The sequence below is a fragment of the Pan troglodytes genome, chromosome 4 (genome assembly GCF_028858775.2).
Source record: "Pan troglodytes isolate AG18354 chromosome 4, NHGRI_mPanTro3-v2.0_pri, whole genome shotgun sequence".
NCBI classification, from domain to species: Eukaryota; Metazoa; Chordata; class Mammalia; order Primates; family Hominidae; genus Pan; species Pan troglodytes.
In genome coordinates this window covers 84,274,401-84,289,785 of record NC_072402.2, presented here as the reverse complement: position 1 = coordinate 84,289,785, position 15,385 = coordinate 84,274,401, and the positions used below count along the sequence as shown (strand labels likewise).

The window sequence follows — 15,385 nt, the reverse complement described above, 5'->3', positions numbered from 1 at the left end:
AGCAGAAAAAAGTATATATATATATATATATAGATAGATAGATAGATAGATAGATAGATAGATATATTTGTATGTGTATGTGTGTGTGCATTTTTCTTTATGGAAGAGGAAGCCCCAAAGTTGAGGTGAAAGTAAAAAGTTAGACAGAAATATTGTTTTGTTAACTGGTTTGAAAAGTGGTGGTTTTCTCTTCATCCAAAGAAACAGGCTGATTGTCCTCATTTTAATTCTTTCCTAGTGTGGACATGCGAGCTCTAGTGCTTTTGCTGCTCTTAAGAGTGAAAAAAAGCTCACAAGTGTTTGTGGCCGGTGATTAACCATCAGAGCTTTCTCTGTGTGAACAGCTATTTTCAACCAAAAAGATAATTTCAATTAATCACTATTAAAATTAATCTCAATATTAGCAATTTGTCCAGAAATCCAAGGACAATTATCAAACTAAACTTTTAACACATGCTAATTAGCCTATTTTAAATAAAAATTTAAACACTAACTTTATTTACAGAAAATATACAGAGAATATACAGATTGAAAATGCAAATGAATAATAGAATTTGCACAGTTCCTTTTTGATATTTCAAATATCAGAAAACACCTAATGTTTTGGTCAGTGTCTGATAATTCCCACCTCTTAATATTTTTCTTCGTGATTAATTAGGAAGAAGTCAGGATCTCAATAGATTAATGAACAAATTCTTCAAACAAACATATACAAGAATTATACAAACCCAAAATATCTATAAAATGTGCTCTAACTTGATTTTATAAAAGCCATAAAAATGTAATTTTCCTCAAATAGACTGGCGAAACAAAGAAACAAAAATGATACAATTTCTATTTAGGGACTATCATTCAACACTATCCTTATGTTAATGATAGGAAATAGGAATTTTAAGAATCTCCTAAATACTGTTTTAAGAACTTAAATTGGTATAGGCATTTCAGCCATATTAACAATGCCACATTGAATTTGCCTCTATTCCCTCCCAGTATCTCTGTCTTTCCCTTGAAATCTCTGCTGACCTTGCTATTTGTCAAGGATGCTAGGCATTTGCCTACCTCAGGTTCTTGACAATCTTCTCTCTGCTTGATGTTTACTTCTACTATGTACTTCTGTATGTGTCTGTCTTCATTTGTCTTTCCTCAAATACCACATTTCTCAGTGAGTCAGATTCTGACCACACCATTTATAATTTCTAGCAGTCTAATGAGGCAATCCCTGTCTCTCTTTATTCCCTGTTTTATTTTTGTCTCCATGTACTTATTGCTATCCATGCAATATTACATATATTATTTTGGGTCTGTTTTCTCTAGAGCATATGTAGTTTAACAAGGATTTTGTCTTTTGTTACCGTTACATCCTCAGAGCCAAGTACTGTATGATACATGCATGTTTTTTGATGATTAGATCCATGTGTGCAATATCATCTCACATAAACATACACATATACATATATACACACTGCTGGGGAAATACAAATAAAAACTAAGTCTCCTGCCAACTAAGGAAACCTCTTCACAAAAATAAAAAAAGAAAGGAAACAGTTTTATTATTGAATAAACAGTAAACCAGAATGTGATGCTAAGAGATTGCCAAGATAGAAAGACACCTCTCCCTTTTATACAGGCAGGCAGATACAGCCCATTACATACATGTTCTCAGCATAAACTTAACTAGTGCTTAAGTTAACAGTACTTGACAGCACCATTTGTCACATATAGTTTGTCTTAGATGCACCTGGTCATTCAGGAGGCCATCTGCACTTGCTAATTGGATTTATGCACAGGAAAAATAAATTTCTCATATATTTATGACAGGAGAAGTGTTGCAACTTGAGGAGAGTGCCTGCAGAACTTAGGCCCCTGCCTGTCACAGGAACTGGGAGATAGGGGCACTATCATCTTGATGGTGACATTTCAGAGATGGTTTTCAAGTCCTTGAGAAAGAGACAGAGAAAGAACTTAGAATTATTAAGTTTCTAAAGTAAATTCTCTAGCAAATGGGAGGAGGGAGGTCTCTCCCTTTATTTCCAACAAGAAAAATTAAGCCTCCTATTTTTAATTTGTATTTGCTCTTACAGTCTGTCATCTCTATCTATCTATCTATCTATCTATCTATCTATCTATCTATCTATCCATCCATCTATGTATCATTTATCATTTATCTTTCTTTCTTTCTGGTGAATCCACTAAAAGTCTTAAGAGCTTTCTATATATTTACTTATGTCTTGAAGGTTTGCCTTAGTGTCTTGGGCAAAAGATTTAATTTTCATTTACTTCAAATGCATTTGAATTACTTTTTAGAAAAATCATTAACAGGGATTTTATTTAAAAGTATAATTTTTAACTTTAATAAATGTAAATGTATTAGGTCTCTCTAGAGGGGCAGAACTAATAGGATATATATATATATATATATATATATATATGGAGAGAGAGAGAGAGAGAGAGAGTTGTGTTTGTTAAGGAGTATTAACTCACACAATCACAAGGTCCTACAATAGGTTGTCTGCAAGCTGAGGAGCAAGGAAGCCAGTCTGAGTCCCAAAGCTGAAGAACTTGGAGTCTGATGTTCCAGGGAAGGAAGCATCCAGCATGGGAGAAAGATGTAGGCTGGAAGGCTAAGCCAGGCTAGCCTTTCACATTCTTCTGCCTGCTTTTTATTCTGGTTGTGCTGGCAGCTGATTAAATTGTGCCTACCCAGATTAAGGTTGGGTCTGCCTTTCCCAGCCCACTGACTCAAATGTAAACCTCCTTTGAAGACACCCTCACAGACACACCCACGATCAATACTTTCCATCCTTCAATCAAGTTGACACTCAGTATTAACCATCACAAGTCCACCCCTTGTCAACCTGAACCCATACACATCTCCTGAGATCATACGTAATCTTTAAATAAGGACAATAATAAGGTCAAAATTACGCCTAATATAATACAACTATCTTTCCTACAAGTGGAAATCCACCAATCCCCAAACCACATGCTATTACATAAACTTAACAACACTTAAATGCTTATATAAAGTCAATAAATCTTACTTTACATGATAAAGAAAAAAGGAAATAAAATGAAGATATTTTTTTTTATTATACTTTAAGTTTTAGGGTACATGTGCACATTGTGCAGGTTAGTTACATATGTATACATACGCCATGCTGGTGCGCTGCACCCACTAACTCGTCATCTAGCATTAGGTATATCTCCTAATGCTATCCCTCCCCTCTCCCCCCACCCCACCACAGTCCCCAGAGTGTGATATTCCCCTTCCTGTGTCCATGTGATCTCATTGTTCAATTCCCACCTATGAGTGAGAATATTCGGTGTTTGGTTTTTTGTTCTTGCGATATTTTACTGAGAATGATGATTTCCAATTTCATCCATGTCCCTACAAAGGACATGAACTCATCATTTTTTATGGCTGCATAGTATTCCATGGTGTATATGTGCCACATTTTCTTAATCCAGTCTATCATTGTTGGACATTTGGGTTGGTTCCAAGTCTTAGCTATTGTGAATAATGCCGCAATAAACGTATGTGTGCATGTGTCTTTATAGCAGCAAGATTTATACTTCTTTGGGTATATACCCAGTAATGGGATGGCTGGGACAAATGGTATTTCTAGTTCTAGATCCCTGAGGAATCGCCACACTGACTTCCACAATGGTTGAACTAGTTTACAGTACCACCAACAGTGTAAAAGTGTTCCTATTTCTCCACATCCTCTCCAGCACCTGTTGTTTCCTGACTATTGAATGATTGCCATTCTAACTGGTGTGAGATGGTATCTCATTGTGGTTTTGATTTGCATTTCTCTGACGGCCAGTGATAATGAGCATTTTTTCATGTGCGTTTTGGCTGCATAAATGTCTTCTTTTGAGAAGTGTCTGTTCATGTCCTTTGCCCACTTTTTGATGGGGTTGTTTGTTTTTTTCTTGTAAATTTGTTTGAGTTCATTGTAGATTCTGGATATTAGCCCTTTGTCAGATGAGTAGGTTGCGAAAATTTTCTCCCATTTTGTAGGTTGCCTGTTCACTCTGATGGTAGTTTCTTTTGCTGTGCAGAAGCTCTTTAGTTTAATTAGATCCCATTTGTCAATTTTGTCTTTCGTTGCCATTGCTGTTGGTGTTTTGGACATGAAGTCCTTGCCCATGCCTATGTCCTGAATGGTGATACCTAGGTTTTCTCCTAGGGTTTTTATGGTTTTAGGTCTAACGTTTAAGTCTTTAATCCATCTTGAATTGATTTTTGTATAAGGTGTAAGGAAGGGATCCAGTTTCAGCTTTCTACATATGGCTAGCCAGTTTTCCCAGCACCATTTATTAAATAGGGAATCCTTTCCCCATTGCTTGTTTTTCTCAGGTTTGTCAAAGATTAGATAGTTGTAGATATGCGGCATTATTTCTGAGGGCTCTGTTCTGTTCCATTGATCTATATCTCTGTTTTGGTACCAGTACCATGCTGTCTTGGTTACTGTAGCCTTGTAGTATAGTTTGAAGTCAGGTAGTGTGATGCCTCCAGCTTTGTTCTTTTGGCTTAGGATTGCCTTGGCGATGCGGGCTCTTTTTTGGTTCCATATGAACTTTAAAATAGTTTTTTCCAATTCTATGAAGAAAGTCATTGGTAGCTGGATGGGGATGGCACTGAATCTGTAAATTACCTTGGGCAGTATGGCCATTTTCACGATATTGATTCTTCCTACCCATGAGCATGGAATGTTCTTCCATTTGTTTGTATCCTCTTTTATTTCCTTGAGCAGTGGTTTGTAGTTCTCCTTGAAGAGGTCCTTCACATCCCTTGTAAGTTGGATTCCTAGGTATTTTATTCTCTTTGAAGCAATTGTGAATGGGAGTTCACTCATGATTTGGCTCTCTGTTTGTCTGTTATTTGTGCATAAGAATAAAATAAAAAAGAGAGAAGAATCAAATAGACACAGTAAAAAATGATAAAGGGGATATCACCACCGATCCCACAGAAATACAAACTACCATCAGAGAATACTACAAACACCTCTACGCAAATAAACTAGAAAATCTAGAAGAAATTGACAAATTCCTCGACACATACACTCTCCCAAGACTAAACCAGGAAGAAGTTGAATCTCTGAATAGACCAATAACAGGAGCTGAAATTGTGGCAATAATCGATAGTTTACCAACCAAAAAGAGTCCAGGACCAGATGGATTCACAGCCGAATTCTATCAGAGGTACAAGGAGGAACTGGTACCATTCCTTCTGAAACTATTCCAATCAATAGAAAAAGAGGGAATCCTCCCTAACTCATTTTATGAGGCCAGCATCATTCTGATACCAAAGCCGGGCAGAGACACAACCAAAAAAGAGAATTTTAGACCAATATCCTTGATGAACATTGATGCAAAAATCCTCAATAAAATACTGGCAAAAGGAATCCAGCAGCACATCAAAAAGCTTATCCACCATGATCAAGTGGGCTTCATCCCTGGGATGCAAGGCTGGTTCAATATACGCAAATCAATAAATGTAATCCAGCATATAAACAGAGCCAAAGACAAAAACCACATGATTATCTCAATAGATGCAGAAAAAGCCTTTGACAAAATTCAACAACCCTTCATGCTAAAAACTCTCAATAAATTAGGTATTGATGGGACGTATTTCAAAATAATAAGAGCTATCTATGACAAACCCACAGCCAATATCATACTGAATGGGCAAAAACTGGAAGCATTCCCTTTGAAAACTGGCACAAGACAGGGATGCCCTCTCTCACCACTCCTATTCAACATAGTGTTGGAAGTTCTGGCCAGGGCAATTAGGCAGGAGAAGGAAATAAAGGGTATTCAATTAGGAAAAGAGGAAGTCAAATTGTCCCTGTTTGCAGACGACATGATTGTATATCTAGAAAACCCCGTTGTCTCAGCCCAAAATCTCCTTAAGTTGATAAGCAACTTCAGCAAAGTCTCAGGATACAAAATCAATGTACAAAAATCACAAAATGAAGATATTTTCTTACTACCAGTTTATACATGCACAAACGGGTTTTTAACAAAAGAGAAAGGAAATATTCATGACAATTACAGTCTTCCTTTCTGCAACTTGTCATGTGGTCATAGGTGGCATTGATCACTACTTTCTTCTATTACACATTTTCTATTACCTTTGCCTTCAGCAAGCACCTCAGCAGATCCTGGGATTCAGTTTGTTTGTTTGTTTGTTTGTTTGTTTGTTTGTTTTTTCCTGGTGGAGTGACCCAAACCTTCATTCCTGAAAGGTCTGGGTCATTGTGGTCATGCCTGGATTGGGCTGTTGTAGTTTCTCATTGACCTTAATCACAGGGCACAGTAATACTAAGAGATGCCCCAAGGGATCTCCTGCATTCCATGCATACTGTTCCTTACCTCCATTGTGGAGTAGCAGACTGATATCATCTTGGTAGTCTGGGTCAGTTACCCCAGCCAACACTGTAAACCTCTTCTTAGCCTGTTGACATAAAGGTAGGAGGAGTCCAAAGTGTCCAGGTGGCAATCTTAACTTCCAGTTTAATGCAATTGTTGTGTCTCTTGTTGGCAGCATTCCTCCCTCTGGAACTAAGATGTCTAGGCCAGCAGAACATAATGTCACACAAACAGGAAGCAAAACTTTTGCTAGTGGAACATTCAGGGTGATGATGAGTGGTGGTGCTTCCATTTCCACTCCTTTATTCCTAGACCCATGAATCCTAGCTATGGGAGAAGCAATGCCATATTATGGACGTGGATTCAGAGTATATGTGACCTTCTGGAGAACTTTGACCCAGTCCTGCAAAGTATTGTCACCTAGTTGTTGTTGTACTTGTTACTTCTAAAGGCCATTCCACTGTTCCATCAACCCAGCTGCTTTAGGATGATGGGAAACATGGTAAGACCAGTGAATTCCATGAGCATGAGTCCACTGCCACACTTCTTTAGCCATAAAGTGAGTGCCTTGGTCAGAGGCAATGCTGTATGGAATACCATGATGGTGGGGATAAGGCATTCCATTAGTCCAGGGATGGTGTCTTGGCAGAAGCATTGCATGCAGGATAGGCAAACCCATACCAGAGAAAATGTCTATTCCAGTGAAGACAAACCTCTGCTTTTTCCATGATTGAAGAGGTTCAAAATAATCAAGCTGCCACCACACATCTGGCTGATCACCTCGAGGAATGTTGCCATATCGAGGGTCAGTGTGGGTCACTGCTGCTGCCAAATTGGGCATGTAGAAGTGGCTATAGCCAGAGTCAGCCTTGGTGAATGGAAGGTCATGTTGGTGAACCCATGTGTAACATCCATCCTTGCCACCGTGGCCACTTTGTTCATGGGCCCATTGAGTGATGACAGAGTTGTCTTGGGAAAAGAGGTTGAGTGGTGTCCACAGAATGAGTCATTCTATCCACTTGATTATTAAAATTATCCTCTGCTGATGTCATCTGTTGGCGAGCACTCACGTGGGATATAAATATCTTCAGTTTTTTACCACTCAGAGAAGTTCATTCACATACCTCTTCCCCAAATTTCTTTGTCACCAATTTTCCAATCATGCTTTGTCCAAGTCCCTGACCATCCAGCCAAACCATTGGCTACAGCGCATGAATCAGTATATAATCACACATCTGGCCATTTCTCCTTCCATTCAAAGTGCACAAGCAGGTGCACTGGTTGAAATTCTGCCCACTGGGAAGATTTCCCTTCACCGCTGTCCTTCAGGGATATCCTAGAAAGGGGCCGTAGTGCTGCAGCTGTTCACTTTTAAGTGGTGCCTGCATATCATACAGAACATCTATGAATCAGGCCCTAGTCTTCTCTTCCTCTGTCAACTGATTATAGGGAACTCCCCATAAAGCCATCAGTGCAGGCTGGGGGAGAGAAGGCAGGGTGGCAGAAGTGAAGGCCATGGGCATTTAAATCATTTCCTCATGTAACTTATTTGAGCCTTAAGGACTTGCTGGAGCATAATCACATATATACCACTTCCATTTGATGATGGAATGCTGCTATTCATGACCCACTTTATGGCTAGATGGGTCAGAAAATACCCAGTTCGTGATAGGCAGTTCAGGTCGCATGGTGACTTGATGACCTGTAGTCAAACGTTCAGTTTCCACCAAAGCCCAGTAACAAGCCATGATCTGCCTCTCAAAATGAGAGTAATTATCGCGGAAGATGGCAGGGCCTTGCTCCAAAATCCTAGAGGTCTCTACTGTGATTCACCTATGGGGGCCTGCCAAAGGCTCCAGACAGCATCCCTATATGCCACCGACACCTCAAGAACCATTGAATCTGCTGGGTCATTATCCCAAGAGGCAGAGCAGTTTGCATAGTAGTCTGGACCTGTTGCAGAGCCTTCTCCTGTTCTGGACCCCACTTAAAACAGGCAGCCTTTCAGGTCACTCAATAAATGGGCCAAAGTAACACACCCAAATGAGGAATGTGTTACCTCCAAAATCCCAATAGGTTCACTAGGTGTTGTGCCTCCCTTTTGGTTTTGCAGGAGCCAAATCCATCAACTTATGCCTCACCTTAGAAGGAATATCTCAACAGGCCCCACACTACTGGACCCCTAGAAATTTTACTGAGGTAGATGTTTCCTGGATTTTAGTTTGGTTTATTTCCCATCCTCTGACCCACAAATGTCTCACCAATAAGTCTAGTGTGTTTGCTACCTCACTGGCTCCAATCAGCATAATGTCATCAATGTAATGGACCAGTATGATATCTTGTGGAAGCGAAAAGCAATCAAGGTCTCTACCAATAACATTATGGCACAAAGCCAGATATTTAATATACCTCTGAGGTAAGACAGTAAAGGTATATTGCTGTTCTTGCCAACTGAAGACTTTATAGACAGAAACAGAAAAAGGCATTTGCCAGATCAAGAGATGCATGTCAGGTACCAGGAGATGTGATAACTTTCTCAAACAATGAAACCACGTTGGTACAGCATTTGCAGTCACCACTTGGTTAAGTTCACAATAATCCCCTGTCATTCTCCAAGATCCATCTGTCTTCTTCACAGGCTAAACAGGACAGTTGAACATGGATGTGGTAGGAATCACCCCCCAGTGTGCTTCAAGTTTTCAATGGTGGCACTAATCTCTGGAATCCCTCCAATGATGAGATGCTGTTTTTGATTCACTATTTTTCTAAGAAGAGGCAGCTCTAATGGTTTCCATTTGGCCTTTATCACATAATAGCCATCACCCTACTAGTTAGGGTGCCAATATAGGGGTTCTGCCAGCTGCTAAGTGTGTTTATGCCAATTATGTATTCTGGCACTGGGGAAATGGCCACAGAGTGAGTCCAGGGACCCACTGAACCTACTGTAAGTCAAATCTGAGCTAAAACTCCATTAATTACCAGACCTTCATAAGCCCCTACTTTAACTGGAGAACCACAATGACATTTTGGGTCCCCTGGAATCAACGTCAGCTCAGAGCCACTCTCCAGTAGTCCCTGAAATGTCTGATCATTTCCCTTTCCCCAGTGCACAGTTACCCTGTATAAGGCTGGAGTTGCTTTTGGGGAAGGATGGGAGAAAGATATGCAGCATAAATTGTCTGCAGTGTAGTGGGTTCCTTCTTCATGGGGACCCGGCCTCCCCTTCATTCAAGGGGTTTGGCATCTGTAAACTGGCGCAAGTCTGAAAATTGATTGGGGGGGCTGTGATTCTCTGCTTTTATAATTCAAGTTAGTCTTTTGTCCACTTGGCCTGGAAGTTTTCTTCTTATATAAATTAACTAGGAATGCAGTAGGCTTCCTATCAATTTCACTTCTAGGAACACTCTGATTAATTAGCCAATGCCAAAGCTCCACACGAGTCAGGCTGTTCTGATTGCTGCTTTGCCTCTGCTGTCCATTATGGTAGATACACCCACCTTGCCTTTGATGGTTGAGTGCCAGCACTTGGCCCCTGCCACCTCAAGATCCAATTATTCCCATTGTATTTCAATTTTGTAGTTGCATGACTGTGGTTTTCACTGTTCCATCTAGCATACAGAGAAGAGCAATTACAGGGCCTTCAAAGATGCAGGTGCTGCCCTGACAAATCTATATTACAAAGCATTGGTCAAGAGTATATCTTCCGGACCATTCCAGCTTGGATGAGTATGTCTAAAGTGACTAATTCACTCCACCATCCCAATAACCCTAAGCCTTTAGATTCCTTCCTCTACATTAACCTAGGGTAGATCAGGCATTTTCAACTAGCTCACAGTAGGCCATCTTTTAATCTGTATTTCAGCTAACTGAGAAAATAAACTATTAGAAGCTCTTTTAACTACTCAAGCTGCAACATTAGTTGCAGATTCTCTACTTAGTTGGCCCAAATCAATAAATTCAGCCTGATCCAACTCTATCTTCCTTCCACCACTATTCCACACTCTTAATATCCATTCCCCTGCCTGTTCTCCAGATTTCTGTTTATATACATTAGAGAACTCTAGCAGTTCTTTTAGAGTGTAGTCTACCTTCTCATGGGTCACACTCTCAACCTCACCTCTAGGGGCCTGTCAGGACTTTAGTCTAGTTATAGGCCTAGAAGTAAACAGCAGTGTTGGGGGTGGGTCTTGAGGAGAATCAACATTAACTTGCCTGGCAAGTGCCTCACAGGAGGCCATCACTGTTGCCTCAGGCAGCACATGGTTTATCTCCTCACACAAAGGTGGAAAAGCTGATGGCAGTATGGGTTGGGGAGGCGATGTTGCCACTTCTGGGGATGGGGAATCTGTTTCTTTTGGCGAAAAAGTCTCATCAGAGTTTACAAACTTAGTGTCCCCTGCTTCATCAGAGTCCTACCACATATCCCCATTCCAAGTTGTAGGGTCTCATTCTTTTCCAATCAATGACCTCACTTTAACAGTAGATACCTGTCAAGGCTGTGCATGCACCCTTTATTGCAGGTCAGCAACTCAAATGATAGGAGCTTGTGTCTGCTTTTTCACAAAATCAGCTTTTTCTCTACAGGAGAAAAGACTCTCATTAAGGGCAATTTTAGGAGATTTGAGACTCAGTATCTGCTTTAGAAGGCAGGAGTTAGAATCCCTGAGTTCATCATTTTCTTTCATCACTTTGTACAGTGAACTTGGGAGCAACAAACCAACTTCATTATGTTCCTTCATTCTCCACATGTAGTCAAAAGTATTATGTATAGAGTCACTGAACTCCTTTCCTCTCACAAGCAGTGAACCAGATGTGTTGAATGGATTTATTTTGCATAACTCTCTAAACAATTCATCTCAAGTACTATCAGTATTCTGCATACTATTAGAAGTAGAGTCATTAGCAGTTTGGGGTCTTATCATATTAAGCAGCCAACTCCAGAAACCCCAAAACCTATGAAAGAACTCCATCCTTAATATTCTGTTCCTCTAAAACCACTTTTTGTAACAAAATCTGTATTAATCAGGGTTTTCTAGAGGGACCAAACTAATGGAATATATATATATATATATATATATATATATATATATATATATACTCACATGATCACAAGTTCCCACAATAGGCTGTCTACAAGCCACAGAGCAAGGAAGCTAGTCTGAGTCCCAAAGCTTAAGAACTTGGAGTCTGATGTTTGAGGGCAGGAAGCATCCAGCATGAGAGAAAGATGTAGGCTGGGAGGCTAAGCCAGTCTAGTCTTTTCACCTTCTTCTGCTTGTTTTATATTTTGGCTGAGCTGGCAGCTGATTAGATAGTGCCCACCCAGATTAAGAGTGGGCCTACCTTTCCTAGCCCACTGACTCAGATGTTAATCTCCTTTGTCAACACCCTCACAAACCCACCCAGGATCAATGCTTTGTAACCTCAATCCAATCAAGTTGACATTCAGTATTAACCATCACAGCAAACAAAAATGAAATTATGTTTGCTTCTTAGTCAGTGCTAATTACTTGAATGTTTATGTGACCTATATCTTAATGCAGACTTAGATCTACCTTTCATTTCTTTTTGCATTTATCTCCTTGCTTGATAATGTCTACTGATTATCAAGCAGAGTAAGAAATTTACATTCTTTTTTAGGAACTAATTACATATGTTATGTCAGATTCTGTTCAACTTAGACAGACCTTACTTAGTTCCAAATCATTGTCTATGATACTGATGTTACTAGGAACTGTAGGAAGGGCCACATATCAATACTTCATCTCATAATTTATTCCATTGTCCAAGCACACTTTGTAGAAATCCAGACTGTACTTCTGAACTTTGAGGCAAAATGGTAATAAAACAAGACTCCTGATGAACTGTTCTCTGAACATGGGATAAACCATTCACAACTGGTAAATAAAATAAGCAAATTGAGAGTGCATTTTGCTACAAGTGGAGAAATGCTAATTGCTTTACATAGAAAATGATTTTGCTTATTGGTATATTTTCATCATCATAATTTTCATCATTGTACTGAGCCATTAGCAAATAATAAAAAGAACTTTTTTCTAGCAGTGTATATTCTTTGAGGAAGTCACACAATATTGAAGAAAAACTTTTCTCCATCTTACATTAAGTGCAGATGATATTTTGAACCATAAAATACCCAAAACGATTGTTGCAAACAAACAAAAAACACAAAAGGCAATGTTTCAAACATTTAACTGGAAGAAACAGAATTTTATAATTGGCATATGGAGAAGGAATTTGTTTTTCCAGTGAGCCATCAGTTTCATAATATCTTGTTTCAAATCAGAAATAACAGAATTTCTAAGCATAGAGTTCAGAAAGTCAGGTAATTGTTGCATTTTAAATTTTGGACTTTGAGCTTCATTAAGCATAAAAAGATAGAAACTCTGCTTTATACTATCTGAACTCTAAAGTGAAAAATACCAGGCTCATTGGGATCATACGAATACAGAAAGACACTTAAAATGTTTACATACAGGAAAAATGATTTTTTTAAAGGAGGGGATTGAAATAAAGTTAGAAAGTCAGAATCACTTTTTTTGCAAATGCATCTTTAGGATTCTAACAAGAATGGAATGGAAGGAATAAGTTAACCAAAGCAACATAGTGGAGTATTTACTAATGTCTAAATAACTTTTAGATTATTGGTATAGAGGACAGTAAATGTTTTGACCGTGTAGTTTTGTCTGCACTGTTTTGATATATTGCTGATTGGAACCCAGTGTTATGAACACAATATTTTGATCAAAATATTTTTATATTTATCATTAAAAATAAAATAAATATGTAAAAAATCCACATTGTTGATTAATTTTTTATTGTAAAGCATTTATTATTAATCCTTTATTACCCATTGATTTAGTAGCTTTTAGTATGCTGATTTTCTGCATAGTACACTAAACAAACTTCCTACACGCAGTAATCTAATTTAACCTACATTAGCATTAGTTTTAAATAATTATTTTCCGTATACACATTACCATTGTTTTTCCCCAAATAAGACAATCATATTGCAATATGATTTTTCTAAATTGCCTCCCAAATCAATTTCCCTGGATCAACTTTTCTAACCTACATTTTAAAATGAAAATTTATATTTTCACCAATTTTTAATACGTAACATTTAATAAATAGCTACAATTTTAGTAACTAAATTTTAATTTTGTTTAATTTATATTAGTAATAATTATTTTCAATATGATTTTGCTTTAAGTTAATCTATGAGAAAAATGTGAGAAAATTCCTTGAGGGATAACCAGATGTATTGTTCAAATGCACTATTGCAATTGTATCATTTATCAGCAGGGTAGCTACCATTTTTCACACTGGAGCAAACTAAAACAACAGGATTTAAAATATCTTGGGGAGCAAAATTTTCAGGGCCCAATTGGGTAGCTCAAAATGAAAGGACAAAAACTTTATTTTGGAAACAAAACTCAATTTAAATGCAGTGAGTCTATTGCACAACCAGAGTAGTGGGATTAAATCACAGGGTAAAGATATTTCCTCTCCTACTGTTGCCACATCCCCTTGGCTTTTCTTAAGCCGATAAATATGCTTTCTCAAACTTTAAAATCATCTGTCAGGTGTTAAACTGGATGCCCCAAGCGCAGTTGCAGCAGTCTTCTAACCTGTTTTCTGAGCGAGGCATCTTAAGCTTCTCCCTTTAGTCCTGAGTCTGGGGGCAAATTCTCCACCCTCCAAAAATAGAGGGGATAGTTTGTAGCAAACCAACAACTGTCTATAGATAAATTATTTTTCATGACTTCCAATAATCATAAATGTAAGTTATAGTTTTAAGAATGATGTACCTATTTTGCAGCCTGTTGCTTTTAAGCTTGCATTTTGTTTTGGCAAGAAACAGTGGTATAACACGTCAATATTATCTGTTTCTTCAGGTTAAACTGATGAACAGCTTGTCAAACATATTTGTAAATATCTTTACCATTGAAATTAGACTTCTCTCTTTTACATTTGTGAAAAAGTGAAGATTCAGATAAATTAACTAGTTTTCTTAAACTTTGTAGTTAACAGTACTTATGGCAGCTATTTTTTACATCTTTATTGCCTTTTTAATCATAAATAGGTTAAATTGATTTTTCCCATTTCCCTTGTGTTTGTTTATGCCATGCTGATAGTAAAACAAAACACTGAAATAAAGTTTATTTCATCTTAATATAATATGAATATATATGCAAGCACATTTATGCTGCATCATTCTATATTTTTAAATTTCCATCTAATACCTTTGCTGTTTTCTTATTGATATGAAGTAATAGACTGCCTTTAATAGTAAAAGGCAGACTTAGCAAAGTACTCTCATTTGCAGTGATCAACAGCATGCTAATATTTCTCTAACTAGATAAGCAAGGTGTTTACACATTACACCCTTGGGGGTATGTGCCATTAATTACACATGCCTAGCAGCTGACGTGTGATTAATTAGAAGTGGGAAATGTATTCTTCAGGTGACCAGAAAACTCTTTCCACTTGTCAAAGCTTATCTCTTTTTCAAAGCTGTATTATCCCATAAGATACAAGAAATAGTATTACAGATGTACCATTAAAGAAAAGAAAGCTGATCCAAGAACTGTAACAATAAAGTTCCTAAATATTTTAAAAGGAGTCAACATCAAAGCTATTTGAAAAACAGAATCAACATTGTTCCAAAAAAATTATAAGCCAATTTCACTTATAAATGTTAAAGATGAACTTATAATAGTGTGGGAAGTTTTTGTTGTCAAGGTTAATTTGAAATGTGAAAAATAAAAATTTCCATATGAAGGACTATGGAGCAAAAATTAAAATTTTGTTCCGTAATTATATTCATACTCATTCACCTTCTAAATATGTAATTTCGTGTCCATTATTAACATCAATGTTATAAGGCTTTCATATTTTCTTTTATTTGGAGTACAATGGTTTTATCCAATGAAAATGAATCTGCATTTCATTTTAAACTTAATTAGGATTTTTGGTTTAAAACTTA

The 15,385-nt window shown here is 37.7% G+C and overlaps 1 long non-coding RNA gene across 1 annotated transcript in view; it reads right to left on the bottom strand.

Moving 5' to 3' along the window:
- Positions 1–472: 472 nt before the first annotated feature.
- The window catches only part of LOC129143985 (uncharacterized), a 58,427-nt gene continuing 43,514 nt past the window's right edge, over positions 473–15,385 (bottom strand). The window contains exon 3 of the long non-coding RNA XR_008548025.2: positions 473–1,937. This is a non-coding gene — a long non-coding RNA (uncharacterized LOC129143985). The remainder of the gene's footprint in view (positions 1,938–15,385) is intronic.